The sequence below is a fragment of the Cyclopterus lumpus genome, chromosome 19, assembly GCF_009769545.1.
Source record: "Cyclopterus lumpus isolate fCycLum1 chromosome 19, fCycLum1.pri, whole genome shotgun sequence".
In the NCBI taxonomy this organism is placed as follows: domain Eukaryota; kingdom Metazoa; phylum Chordata; class Actinopteri; order Perciformes; family Cyclopteridae; genus Cyclopterus; species Cyclopterus lumpus.
Window position 1 is genome coordinate 13,985,791 of NC_046984.1, and position 15,170 is coordinate 14,000,960.

A 15,170-nucleotide genomic window follows, 5' to 3' on the forward strand; every position below is an offset into this window, starting at 1 on the left:
AAGGTTTTAAAATCCAGCCTTTATTTTACTTTAAGAGAAGATAATGTATTTATTATTGGAGTATGCATTTATAATTAATCCAGTTAAATCTGAAATCTGTAAAAATACATATTGTTTAGATATTATTCAATTGAACTTTCTTTATTTAATTTGACAGTCAGTTGGCTAGATGCACAGCCGGACGGATCCGGAACGGCTACAGGTCAAAGATCCAGACCAGATACGTCCCGTATCCGCCCATATTCAATTTGGACCCGTTCATAAAGCGGCTCATTTGGCCCAGATCATCCATTACTCAAAAACTACAGAAAAATCTGAGCTGACAAACATATTTAAAAAGCATCAATGGAAAAAAGAAATGCAACCATAAATGATATCAAAAACAGTTTAAAGGACAAACAATTTTTAGATGTGTACAGATTATATTCCATACACATTAGGTTTGTTCAGTGGGGGGTATTTACAGCACGCCTCCTGGAGCTACCCCAGTCTGCCGCCAGGTTGCACCACCTAATAATACATTTTATTTGGAGGCGCCTTTCAAGTCACCTTACAATAAAATAATACAGGATAAAAGCATGAAAGATAGGAACAACATTAAAACAGAACATCAACATAAAAACAAATGAAGTGCACAGGGTCCAGTTATAAAGAGTATGCCAGTTTGAACAGGTGAGTTTTGAGTTGAGACTTGAATGATGTGATGGAGTCTGATTGTCTTATGTGTGGGGGGAGGGAGTTCCAGAGCCTGGGTGCTGAGCAGCTGAAGGCTCGGGCACCCATGGTACTGAGGCGTGACGTGGGGATGGTTAGCAGTCCAGAAGAGGATGAGCGGAGGGTGTGGGAGGGTTCCTGGAGGAGGTCGTAGAGGTAAGTATGGGCTAGATTGTGGAGAGCTTTATAGGTGAGGAGAAGGTTTTTGTAGTTGATGCGGTATTGTACAGGGAGCCAGTGAAGTTGGATGAGTACAGGAGTGATGTGGTCCGATGATTTGGTACAGGTGATGATCCGGGCGGCCGAGTTCTGAATGATTTGCAGTCTGTTGATGAGTTTGGTGGGGAGTCCGGTGAGGAGGGCATTGCAATAGTCGATGCGGGATGTGACAAATGAGTGGACCAGGATTTCGGTGCTAATGGCATGTTTCAGGATCTCGTCGTCTGTGGCCGCACGTGACCTGATTCTTTGTCAGCATCTGTAATCACACAAGCAGATACAAATCTCATGAATCCTCAGTGCAACATACAGCAAACATGCAGTCTAAAAGCTAGTGTTCCATACACTAAGATAGTGTTTTAATGGATTAAAACAAATCTGGTCATTATAGAACCATATCATTAAAGTTACTCGTTTTAGAAAGTTAAACATGTACACAATTCCCTCTCAAATGAGTCTGAGTTGCTGTGAAAACGTTTCCCTCCTAAAATGTGGGCATTAACATTTCCTACCTAAAATGCGGCGGGGGTCCGTTGGTGTGTTACGTCCGTAAAAATCTGAGGATGACATTGAAAATTGTCAAGTAATTCTGCTATACAGAAAATATACATTACATTTTATTGGCAATGCATGTCTTAAAAGAATTGTCTTTAAAATCAATGCATACATTATTTGACCATATGATAGTGCTTAATCTAGCAGCTTCACCCAGACGCAGCTCGAGGCTGTGTGGGCTATGGAGGTTATGAACCCAGACACTAGGGTGTTTGATATTTTGACGTTTGTGGGACTCCCACAACAGAAATAGTGGTAATTTAATCCATGGTGGATATTTCATGCCATAAATGAACCATTAACCCCGCCCCCTCTCTGGCGCGTCTACAATAACCACAAATAGTCCAGCAAGTAAAAACTCACGGGAGTAAAGTAGCGCGAAAAGTCACAACCCTGAACACAGGCTGAACACTGCGTTTATGTACTGTCATACAACACCACACAGCTCAGCTGCCGGTGTTACGGTTTAACAGGCGACCCTGTTAACTGGCGACTTTCGGCCGAATGCGTCTGTTGTTGTCGTAGTTACGGCAGCTGTTGAGAATAGCGAGAGAACACGTAGCTGTCCTCGCGAATGCCGTATTGTTGAATTCCTCAATTCAATGTCAAACCTTCTCGTATAGGCTACAGTGTCTGGTCTAAACATACCGTTGTCGAGTCTTTTGAGAGAAAGTCCACTCGAGTTGAAACGTCGCTTGCTCTGTATGTGTTGAAACAGGAAGTTACCACCTTGCTCTTCCTTTGAAATAAAATTGTTACAAATAACACATAATCGACTTTGAAGCTTGTTTTGTGCAAACGTGTCACATAAAAGAATTCTGTAGTACAGTACCAACAAAATAAAAAGATAGAACAAAAGTTACATTTACGGGATTCAAACTCGTATCATTGGGTGGTAAAACAGCTGAAAGTCGGGGATCTTACCACTAGGCCAAGATCACCTCTAGCAGTCGCAACGAAAGGCAGAGGGCAACCAGATCAACATGCGACCACACTGCTGACTACCATGGAGAATGTGGATGTTACAATATTGCTGATTTCTCAAACAAATAGTCGGCTGTTTATATTCAAAACGTCTTCAAAGTGCTGCAAATTCATGAGGAAAATGTTTGTGAGTTGTCATGAGGTAAACATACCAAATGTGGACAATAACGCAAAAGAGGCCACAAGAAAAGCAAAGCATTAAGAATTCAACCAGCCAAGAACACAGAGATGTCAAACAGCTTAGGTCACTTAAGTTTAATAAGGGAAAGACATAATCACATCACAATATATATGTGCACGCTCAAGGGGAACAAATATAATTTTATACAAAGAGTTTAGTTTTTTTTAAATACATTATCCATTGTTGTTATCAACCTTATTAAGCTGTGATGTATGCCAAATATGAGACACTTTATGAACAGATGGTAAACAAATCACATATGGGTGTAATGTTTGGGTATTCATACACTTATGACCATGTATCATTTATGATACACCTTACCACATTAACGTTGTCATATATTTACATGAGTGGCCCTTATATTGACCTCATGACAACGTCACAAACGTTTTCCTTATGAATTTGCAGCACTTTAAAGACGTTGGATACTTCATTAACGCGATTAGTCGTTTGAGTTGTAAGTAGGCGGGACGGGCACATACTTCATGATCATGATTGGTTGTTTGAGTTGTCATCTAGCTTTCCCCCTAGAATGTTCGAGAACACAGCATATGGGAAGAGGCTATTTTTCATTATTTTTTATAAATATATATTTAAATAAAAAATAAAATAGTTTGCTTGCTTATTTTTGACACACTTTTGCATTGCATTGCATTGCATTATATATATATATATATATATATATATATATATATATATATATATATTTGTTTTTTGTTGTATATATTCTTTTATATATATAGTTATATATTGCACAGACATGTGCAAAATACCTGTGCAATATAAATACACCAGCAATATTCTGCTATACAGTTACAGTGAGAGGCATCCGCCTGTTGTCCGCAGTTAATCCGCAGACGTAGGGCGGATCTGCCGACCTGAGGGCGGATCCGCCCCGGAGTCGACTGCTATAGTTGAATACCTGTGCTCTAGAGGCTCAGAGGTTTCAAAATCTGCAACGGGATGCTGCCAGCTGTCTTTTGTTTAATCCATAAACTAAAGTGTAAAAATGATCATTTACTTTTTGATTGTGTTTATGTTCCCTATTTGTTCTTAGATGGCACCAGTTGCCAGACAACCATAGAGACTTCAGGAAGTCACTGCTCCTGGCAACACAATACCCAGTGCATGGTTTTCTGTTAGGGTTTGCTCCCTTAGCCTTTTATGCTATCAAGAATCTGTACTGCAAGGCAGTGGTTTTGAACTCTGCAAGGCAGGGGCGTCAAACTCCCTGAGGTAAAATATAATAAAATATAATACCCGCATACCTAGGTTCGGCCCAGCGGAGTGAACTCCCGCGGGCCTGGAGAACAGGCACGTGCACCTCGGCACCAGTCTCTGCTCTCTCTTCCACCAGGCTTGGTGGATGAGGCACCAGTCTCTGCTCCACCCAGAACCTCTCTAATGCAGCAGCAGAGAGGTTCTGGGTGGAGCAGAGACTGGTGCCTCATGTGGATGAGGCACCAGTCTCTGCTCCACCCAGAACCTCTCTAATGCAGCAGCAGAGAGGTTCTGGGTGGAGCAGAGACTGGTGCCTCATGTGGATGAGGCACCAGTCTCTGCTCCACCCAGAACCTCTCTACTGCTGCATTAGAGAGGTTCTGGGTGGAGCAGAGACTGGTGCCTCATCCACCAAGCCTGGTGGAAGAGAGAGCAGAGACTGGTGCCTTCTCAACCAGCCTAGTGGAAAACACTTCTATTTATACCTCTGGCTCTGCGCTCCGTGATGTCACTGAGTGAGATCAAAGAGTCTAATAACTGCTACTACGGTAACGGTATATTGTCAATTTTCTGCCGTGTGGGGGAACTGACGTCATCTGTGAGGTGTGGGGGAGGAGCTACATGGAGCTAGCTCTGGCTCTGCGCTCCGTGATGTCACTGAGTGAGATCAAAGAGTCGAATAACTGCTACTATGGTAACGTCAATTTTCTGCCGTGTGGGGGAACTGACGTCATCTGTGAGGTGTGGGGGAGGAGCTACATGGAGCTAGCTCTGGCTCTGCGCTCCGTGATGTCACTGAGTGAGATCAAAGAGTCGAATAACTGCTACTACGGTAACGGTGACGTCAATTTTCTGCCGTGTGGGGGAGGAGCTAATTTTCTTTTTTTGTCGCAGAATGAACTGATCAAGAAAACAAAGACTCAAATAATTGTTACTATGGAAACTGACGTCAGCTGTGAGGTGTGGGGGAGGAGCTACATCTAACTTTTTTTTGTCGCAGAATCAACTGATCAAAGACTCAAATAACTGTTTCTATGGAAACATTGACACATATGGCCATGTTTGGTTTCCCAGCATTCAATAAATCCTCATCTTTGCAAAGAAACTATCGATATTCTTTTATTTCTTATGCATGTTTTACAAGAGCAGCCCAAACACACAATGTTTAAAGTCGCGATAATGCTGCAAGTCGGGTCTTGCAGCATTTCGACGGTGAAAACGTACAGAATAAACGTTACAAGTGGATGTGCTAGCGGATGTTAGCACGGAGCTAGCGGCATCAAAAAAGTTAAAACATTGTACACACCTGGTGGCTATTCAGCACTCTCTTCCCCTATTCAAATGAGTGAGTTTTAATGGCTGCAGCACCCTTTGTCTGAAAACTCATTTTTCCTCTATTTTAACAAACACTTTTAACGTAGTATTTACAAGACATTAGCACACTGTACTTCTATTTACAACGCGTTTGCAGTAATACAGAATGGCAGTTCAGCGACTCCATCTGGCTCTTACTGTGTTATATCAACTGGTTATCCAATATTTAATTGTCCGCAAATTTCGTTGTCTAGTCCGGAGCTTTGGGCCCTCAACCGCAGGCGTCGTCATAAGCAATTTAAATTTCGGTTTCTAGCCATGAATTCCTTGCCTAGTAATTCATGCGTCGTCTTTTCCAGACCATAATTTATCCGTGCATCCAAACAGAACCTGAGAATAAGTATATAGACACAACAGAGCACCCGTCGGTATAACTCAGCGAACTTCCAACCGTTTCCCACTGCAGACCGCTAACATCTTAGCTCCTACAGGCGAGGAACTCTCCACAGACGGAGTGCAGTTCCCAGGGAGCCACAGACCGGGGCTGTCTCGAGTCTCCAGACCAGTAGAACCATGTCTCCCCAGAACAAATGCTCGGTCGTTAGTATGGTCATGCAAATGAATTCACACCTAAAGGTTAGTTCCATTGGTCAGTTCAAAGGATGCAGCAGTTCTGTTCGCTACGCCAATTAGTAAACAGGCGAGGTCAAAGCTCACTCTTCCGGTCAAGGACAGGAAGTTCCCCTTCACAATAAAACCCTATTATCCTGCCTTCCGAATAAAAGCAACACATTAGGTTTCAATCGGCATCCATTTTAACTATTGTCTAAACAATAAAACATTCATTCATTCCCATGCATCATACAGTTAATCATTACATTTGTCATTAAAACAGAATAATAAAACAGTGATCCTCTCTTATGTTTCATAATACATTCCTCCAGAATATTCCTCATAATATCCCACATTAATTATCATATCTTTCTTTATGTATTAATTTAAAACATAAACTTCTCTTATCTACATGTGCAAATATATATAAAATCCACTACAACCTAACAGTCCCTCCTTTTATACTATTCCATAGTATAAACAACTTGTATTGGATTTTATTTCACCGCACTGTAAACATCACTGTAATACAATCTTTATTATCAATACCTGTGGAAGAAAAAACAATATCACTCCCTCCTTTTGACCCTGCTCTGCAAAGTAACTAAAGTCTAGGAGTGTTGTGATCAGATATGTGTCTATCTGTGCATATGTCTATGTGCATCTTCTTCCTCTGCACTCTCATCTTCTTGATGGTCTCCTTTCTCTGCATGCTCATCTTCTCCATGGTCTCCTCTCTCTGCATGCTCATCTCCTCCATGGTCTCCTCCTCTGCATTCCTCGATTTCCTCGAGTAAAAGGAAAACAGCAAGTTCAAACACTATATTTATTTTATTATCATCATACTTCTGTGATTTTTTATAATTTGAATCAATGTGTTAAAGGTGCACGATACTCCTCTGTGGGCAGCTCATCTGTTGGTGAGGTCCATCACAGCAGGCAGCCAGGTACACAATGAAGGTCGACGATGGAGAGACGAGTGTAGCTGTGGGAGAGAATTAAAACACACAGAGCGGCTTTCTGCGCCGGCTCTAACTAGAGTTGGATATCTGAAATATATTTGGAAATAATTTCATATTTCCCGAACCAATTCTCCAACATGTCTGAGAAGTAGTCATTCTATTTCTATGTTTTCTTTTAATCTTCTCAAAAATTATCTCAAAAATCTCAAAAATTATTTCTTAAGGACCTGAATTATCCAGGTTCGGACTAGCAATCTCGAACTAAATTATCAAGGACCAGATTAGCAATCTCGAACTCTGTGTGAGGAACAGCTTCTCACCCGTGGGAGGAATCAACTATTAAATGCGCTTCTGTTGTCCAACGGAGTCTTAATTACTCGTCCAATCCCATCTATTTTAAATTATTTATCTCTTAATTTATTTATCTCTGCGGATTATATTAAATGTAATTGATCAACTCTATGTTCTTTTAACTATTTCAAATCCTGCTAGGATCTGATTGCGAGCTGGTATTCGTCTGGCTCTCCTCTCTTGCTCGAACACCTACTGAAAGAGAAAATGAAATCTCTCATTTCTTCTCAAAAATATTTGCAGCTAGGTATTTTGTGCCATGACATATTTCAGCTATCTTTGACTTAATCGTCCGATTAGCTCTCTCGACTATACCCTGTGATTGTGGGTGATAAACTGCTCCGTGTGCGTGTGTAATTCCTAGGTGTCTTTCCACCTCTTGTAAGTGTTTGTGTGCAAAGTGTGTGCCGTGGTCAGACCCTATTCTCCTTGGAACTTCATATCTCGGGATGAGTTCCTTCTTCGGCCATTTTAAGACTGTCTTTGAGTCTTCTTTCTTGCAGGGGATCGCTTCCACCCATCGGGTGTATCTGTCGATCATCACGAGTAGGTATCTGAAACCTCTCTTCCTGTTTTCTGCACCCATATCGGTGTAGTCGATGCATATTTCTTTGAATGGAGCATCTGGCACTGGGAACTCTCCTTGTGGACATTTGTATGGTCTTTTCATACTAAAATCTTTGCAGGTGGGACATTCATGGTGATGAGTTTCACCATCTCAGTCATATGGGATGCCACCAGAGGATGGAAACTTCCTCCTCTGTTCTTTTGGGATTCACGTGAGAGGGACCATGTGCCTGTCTGATGAGTCCTTGACACATCCTTGCAGGTGCCACTATGCCCATCATGTGATCTCCAGAGTCCTTTCTTTTGGACGGCTACATTGTGTCCCCTGATTCTGCTCTGCTCTGCTTCTTTCTGCATGAGCTTGATGTCTTCTATTCCGAGTTTTGGGAGTTCCGGTGCGGCTATGTCTGTCCTTTGTTTCACATAGCCTGCTGCCTTCTTTGCTGCGAGGTCAGCGGCTTCGTTGCCTTTTGCCACTTTTGTCTTTGTGGTCTGGTGTCCTTTACACTTCATCACTGCTACGTGTCGTGGTAGCAGGATGGCTCTCAGTAATTGCTTCAATTGACTTTTGCTTTTGTCAATGCCACTACTTCTGCTAGCTGTGCAGATGCTGGCTGTGCGATGATTTCCGCAGAAATGGTTTAATGTCTTTTCTGTTGTTGCTGCACGACTGAGTATGCGGCAATATTTCCATCTTCACATTAAGTCCATCGGCCATGTCGTTTGGCTCGTATGAGACTGATATGTAGCTGTTGTAAGACTTTTGAAATCTTATCTTGTCATCGAGAATGCACTTGAGGTCAACTAGGCAAGAACTCCATGTTCTGTGTTGACCTTGAGCTCGAGACACATCACAACATGAGCACTTTTCTCAATTGCTCTTTTCAGGACTGCCAAATGTCTTGTGCAACCTGTTTTGACCTTTTTCGATGTGGTCTAACTTCGAGCTGTCGTACATCAGGTCTCTCTCCTCCCTCCTTTTTCTGAAACAAAACAGCGGACACTATCCCGCTTGATTCAGAAACATCAAGATGGAAGGGCCTGTTGTGGTCAGGTGTAGACAGCTTTGAGGCTTAGCCAACTTCTTGTTTGGTCTTTGCGAATGCCTCTTCTGCATCATTTGTCCATGTGAGCAGAGCTTTCATGTTTCGGCTTCCTGCTTCAGTTATGTCTCTGAGTGGCTGTGTGAGAGACGTGAAGTCAGGAACGTAGTGTCGACTGTAGCCTGTTAGGCCCAGGAATGACAGCATCTCTTGTACTGTCTTTGGTTTAGCTGCACTCAAAATGTCCGACCTCTGTCCCGCAGACAGAGCGCACGAGTCTCCTGAGATCAGTTCCCCCAGGAATGACACTGCATTTTTGCAATCTGAGTCTTTGAGCGCTTCACCTCATAACCTGCTTTGGTTAACAGCGTTAGAAGGTCTTTCGTCACTCTAAGACAAATTACTGCAGTGGGTGCAGCTAACAGCAGATCATCCACGTACTCTACAAGTACTGTGTCTTCCGGTAATATGAAGTCTTTGAGGTCTTGCTTCAGGGCTGCATTGAACAAACCCGGGCTATCTCTGTAGCCTTGTGGCATTACGGGTTTGGCACTTGAATGTTCTGTGCAATTGTGGCTTTGTTGATGGTTCTTAGGTCATGAACCATTCTCCAGCCTCTGTTACCGGATTTTTGGACTGGTAATATCTGTGTATTCCAGTTGGACTCTGCGTCGATGAGTATGGCTGCTTCATACAATCCTTGAATTGTCTTTCGAATGCCATCTCTTTGTTCTTGTTGCAGCGGATATTGATAGCGCCAGACCGTGTCTTGATCTGGTTTCAAAGTCATTACCACGTTATGTTGAGTGGTGTGGCCAACATCATAGTCTCCTCTTGACCATATTTGTGGTGGCACTTCCAACATTTCATCAGTGGAGGGATGGTTCGAGTGTTCCCTTCCATGATTTCTGTCAAGGTCAAGTTGTCGGAGTTGTCCCTTGGAATACGAGTGTTGCTGTATCCTCCAATAATCACCATTGGGGGTGTGGGACAGATATGGGGATTTGGTTGGAATCCACCTTTCTTTTGAGACCTTCTCCATCATTGGGCCAAGGTTTCTTGCTTCATGACCTGCTCTGATCAGTAGTGTGATGTGAGGGGCAGAGTCAGGTTGCAGTGCATACCAGTCTCTTTGGTCTGCAGACAGTAAACATTCAGCTGCAACTCCTTCTTTTCCTACAATTATGGCTTCTGTTCTGATGACTTCAGCTTCACCCTCCTTTTCTTCTTAGGCGGCGGCGTAGTTGTAGGTGCAACGGTAGGGATCTTCTGGCATGACATATGGATGTTGTCATAATCCATGGCATCTATGGCACAGGTGATGATAGGTTCTCGCCCATTTGGAACCATTATTCACTGCGCCGGGCCCTCTGGGCCTCTTCATAGAAGATCCACATAATCTTCATCCTGCACTATTCTTGCAGGCATCTGGTTCTGGTTTGGAATGTGTCGTCCAAATCCTCCTCTTTGTGGGCTTCCTCTGCCTCTAGCTGCATCAGAGCGACTGTAACATTCCTCAGCCCTGTGCCCAAGTCTGTCACAGATACGACAAGGTTCTCGCCACCTGTCTCTTCTGGATCCTCTGGACTTGTCTCTGTCTTTCTCCTCTTCTTTATATTGGTCCAGGGCTTTGCCCACTGCTTCCTGGATCTGGACGACGAGGTTGCTAACAGCAGCCATCTGCTTTCGCGCTTGTGGGCCGTGCTTAGCAGCCTCTGTGTCCTCTTTTGCTATCTGTAGCTTCAGGAGTCTCATTGACAGCTTATCTTCGGTTGCCTTTTCTTCTTCATCATCCTCGTGGTGCTGAGTGATGTGGTGTGTGATGTGTTTCTTCCACACTTCAAAGGTGGCATCTTTATGCCCACCGTATGTTGCTCACGACTCAACTTGTCCGGGAGACCTGCTATTACAGCAGCCTTCCACATGTTCAGGTATGTCAGGTTCCTGTCATGTCTGGTGCCTGTAGCTGATTCCCAGGCGTCAGCTACTTTCTTCAGGTACACCATGGCTTCTTCATCTGACTTTAGCTTGATGCTGGCTAGGTTGGCCATGTCGGGAGTATCTCTGGGATTATATGGCTTGTATTGAGGTGTGCCATTGCTCAATGTCATGATAGGTGCCTGAATCTGGCATTTTCCTCTTCTTCTTCACAGCACACTGGGCTTGTTGCTGCCACTGACATCTGAGTGTGTCGTGGTGGAGGCTTGTAGCTTATGCCTTCCTTTGCTCTCCTCGGGAGGTGTTGTCGTGATCCCTGGAGGCTGTCTCCTCCTCTGCTGTCTTGGAGGCTGTCTCCTCCTCTGCGCCAGTTGCAAGGCACAGTTAATTGACCGGAAAGGTCAAGCAGGGCTCCTCTTCTTGTGAGATGGGGGTGGAGGGGGTTGGGGCCTTGATTTGGCTCCTCTTCACTGAGGTGTCGCAGTTAGCCATGCGATTAGAATGGAGGCTCTGAGCTGGAGGTGGGGGCTCTGCTTGTGACAGTGCTTCCTCCTCTGCCTTTCTTTCCCTCTCTTTCTTCCACCATAATTCTCTTCTCATTAGGTCCCTGTCTTCCTCCTCTCTTTGCTGACTTTGTCTAGTATCCCTTTCTCTGCCCTTTTCTCGGCCAGCTAATGCCCTCTGCAGCTGTGCGACCTTGTTCATCAGGTCTGCGACTGTTCTGCTTTCTGTGGAGTCAAACTCTACACTGCCTCCTAATAGTCTCTCTACTGGGGCCATGGTGTGTGGAGCTTCTCTTAAGTGGGCTGTGGGCGTACGGGGGAGGGTATTAACATATTATGGGATAGATGGAAGGGGTGCGAACTGGGGCTGATGGCAGAAGTACAGGGGCTGTCTCCATTGACAGCTCTTTATTCCTGTTTGTTTCTTCTTTGGGGTCTTTCGGGGTGTTGCTTCTTCCTGGCACCTCCGAGCAGTGTTGTCTTCATTCACTGCTATGCCATGTCGTGGCAGTCTTGCCTACACAATGGCTTCATTGGTTCTGGTGACGTCTGCTGATCGGGACGTGAACCAATTTTCTTTTCTGTTTGTCTCTCAGCTTGAGCACTCTCATCAGAGTAACTTCTGGTCTTCTGTGGGCCCCTCCAGGGTTGTTACGTCAAGTAAACCCTCGGTATGACATTGCTGAACATATTTCCTCAGCTTCTTATTCAGTCTTTGGCTTGAACTATCAGGTTCATAGCAGCATAGAGGATGTCTTCAATCCAAGCGACCGGAGTCTTGATCGAAGTTGGCTCGACATTTTCCGAGAATGGGTACTGACTGGCTTTATATAAGGAAATGTAAATGTAGAAGGAAAAATAAAATTTCAGATTAAAATTTATCCAAAAAATTAAAAATTAATTTTTTTTGAATAAATTTAAAAATAAAATATTTTCACACTATGTGTCTAACGTGCAAGTGTGATGCGATTGGGAAAAATATTCAAGTTAGGAAGGGAAAAAAGTTATACACTGCAATTGGACAATAATAGGTTAGAGGGAATAAGGTTGTACACTGCAATTAGGACAATGTAAATTTAGACAAAAATGGGAAAAATGTGTTACTTTATGCAAATGGATACAACGATTACGTACAATCCACACAGCCAAGCACAAAGAAAATGATACAGCCTTCAGCTGTCAAAAATGGGAAAAACTTGTTATTTTATGCTAATGAATCACTAGGGGCCCAATCAGTATAAGTGGGACTCTGTCCAACACTTTATACAGGCTTCTCCTGTGTACTTTTAATAAGCAAATTATTTAACAGGGGCCCATTGGTATAAACGGAACTCTGTTCTACGCTTATACAGGCTTCTCCTGCGTTTCAACCAGATCAATGGGAAAAAACGTTATTTTAAGCAAATTTTTAACAATTACTTTTAACCGCCAAGCATAAACAAGCAAATGATATGATCACAAAAACTGCCAATTATGAAAAAAGCAAACGATAAAACAATTACTTTTAATCAAAGAATCGTCAATAATGAAAAACAAATGGCATGAGAACCAAAACCGCCAATTATGAGAAAAGCAAATGATAAAACAATTACTTTTAATCAAAACCGGTAATGATGAGAAATCAAACGACATGTCTTAATCAAAATCCGACAATCATGAGTAAAGTAAACGATAAATCAATTACTGTTATTCAAAAAACTGGCAATAATGAGAAAATCAATTGCTGTAATAAACTGGCAATACTTAAATCAAAAAGAATAATGCATCAGTGGTGTACCACTGTCCTCTTTCACTATTCAACGTTTGCAACACCATGGTGCCAATAAGGTTAATCCCTAGGGCACTCCATGGGGGGGGGGGGGGGTTCAACCACTAGGTGTCAAACCTGATGGTGAATGGCTTTCACTGGCAAAAACGGCAAAGACGTGAATTCTAAACACGTGTGACCCACATGTGGTCTTACTGGGAAGAAAAAAAATGGCCTTTATAATCCTTTGTCTGTGTCCTCTGATCTCCTTTTTCCTCTCTTTTCTCAAAAAGGTTTAACTACTTATTCATCAGGGGCTCAAAATGGTATAAGTGGGATTCTATTCTACCCTTATCCTGTCTTCCCTGTGCTTGTCTCTTCTAATTATGGAATATATATATATATATATTTACAGTATTTAAAACAATAGCACGCTGTACTGCATAGAAAACTGTCCCAAGCGGTCCCAAGGTAGGTGGGGCTCTTGCTCTCTTCACTCTACAGACCTGTTTGTAACAACTGGTTTATCACGGTAACTTATTTATCTTATTTCTTACAATAGCCCATATCAATTCTTGCGCCGGTCTTCGCCAGGGGAATTGAACCCTCCACGCTGCTAATCAGTCGCGTCGCGGAACGATTTATCTATTGTGGACTACTGGACGTTAAATTCAATGTGCGTCCCTAAAGAGTCTAAGGGGAAAATGTTTTTAGCGGACAATAGATTATGGCGAATAGCTTCTACGTAACGCTCACTAACTCCTCACTGTGGGGAGTTTAAATTAATAAACTCCGGCAGGCCGTTCTCACGGACTTCAACTCTTTAGGAACAATGCGGCACTATCTTCGCGTAACCAGTCTCGTTCAATATGCTCGTGCGACTTACAACAGATATACACACATTTAACAGTACCACACAAAACAAAACAAACATAAAAACACTAAATGAGCATCATCTTCACCACGGACCTAGCTTAGTCCTTATTCTATGTCGTGTTTTCACGCTAAATGTTTTAGCCTGGTCCAACAAGCTCCGCACCAATCCACACGCTAAAGTGTCTATATTAAGCTATGCAGGATTCGATGAAACAGGTTCCAAGCTTACCGATAATGAGTTGGCCATGATGTGGAATGGCGTGGATCTAGCGGGCCCAGTTCCTCAGCCACGAGGCCACAGCAGCTCACGTCGGTGGTCACCAAATTGTAAGATTCGTGTTCAAAGCTCCGGGTCCCGTGGCCGCAGGAAATTCAGGATTCGAGTTAAAGTTTAACAATATTTAATGGCAAAGATAATACTCATGTAGCGTTCACGATCGTGGGGCCAGAAAGGAGGAACTCTCCACAGACGGAGTGCAGTTCCCAGGGAGCCACAGACCGGGGCTGTCTCGAGTCTCCAGACCAGTAGAACCATGTCTCCCCAGAACAAATGCTCGGTCGTTAGTATGGTCATGCAAATGAATTCACACCTAAAGGTTAGTTCCATTGGTCAGTTCAAAGGATGCAGCAGTTCTGTTCGCTACGCCAATTAGTAAACAGGCGAGGTCAAAGCTCACTCTTCCGGTCAAGGACAGGAAGTTCCCCTTCACAATAAAACCCTATTATCCTGCCTTCCGAATAAAAGCAACACATTAGGTTTCAATCGGCATCCATTTTAACTATTGTCTAAACAATAAAACATTCATTCATTCCCATGCATCATACAGTTAATCATTACATTTGTCATTAAAACAGAATAATAAAACAGTGATCCTCTCTTATGTTTCATAATACATTCCTCCAGAATATTCCTCATAATATCCCAAATTAATTATCATATCTTTCTTTATGTATTAATTTAAAACATAAACTTCTCTTATCTACATGTGCAAATATATATAAAATCCACTACAACCTAACAGTCATCTGTATACATACACACAGTCCAGGCCCGGACGCGCTCACATGGTTTCGCTTCCAGTCTCCTGACGTAGCCAGCAGTTTCTGTCTGGCGTCACCACGTAAGAGACCAAATTCACGTCTTACAATTAGTTTTATTCGCAGTGCATTCGCTGAGCTAAGCTCCCATCGGTTAGTGGAGGTATTCATGCAAATACCTTTCAGAGACACAGCATGCTACGCTGACCAGCGAATAAGACATAAGGTTCACACCTGAGGGTTAGTTCCATTCGCCACTTCAAAGAATGCCTCAAATCGATAAAGTAACGGGGTCAAAGCTCACACTTCCGGTCAAGGACAGGAAGTTCCCCTTCAGAATAAAAC

General features: G+C 43.0%; 1 long non-coding RNA gene across 7 annotated transcripts; it reads right to left on the reverse strand.

Annotated features, from left to right (window-relative positions):
• Positions 1-668: 668 nt before the first annotated feature.
• LOC117748651 lies at positions 669-15,111 on the reverse strand. 7 transcript variants are annotated; one of them, XR_004611642.1, is made up of 4 exons: positions 15,060-15,102; positions 2,137-2,188; positions 1,446-1,490; positions 669-1,192 (listed from the first exon to the last, which is right to left on the reverse strand). It is a non-coding gene; the product is annotated as an uncharacterized LOC117748651 (long non-coding RNA). The 7 variants fall into 7 exon arrangements; XR_004611645.1 differs by lacking the exon at positions 15,060-15,102 and adding an exon at positions 15,005-15,023; XR_004611643.1 differs by lacking the exon at positions 15,060-15,102 and adding an exon at positions 14,826-14,875.
• Between the last annotated feature and the right edge of the window lie 59 nt (positions 15,112-15,170).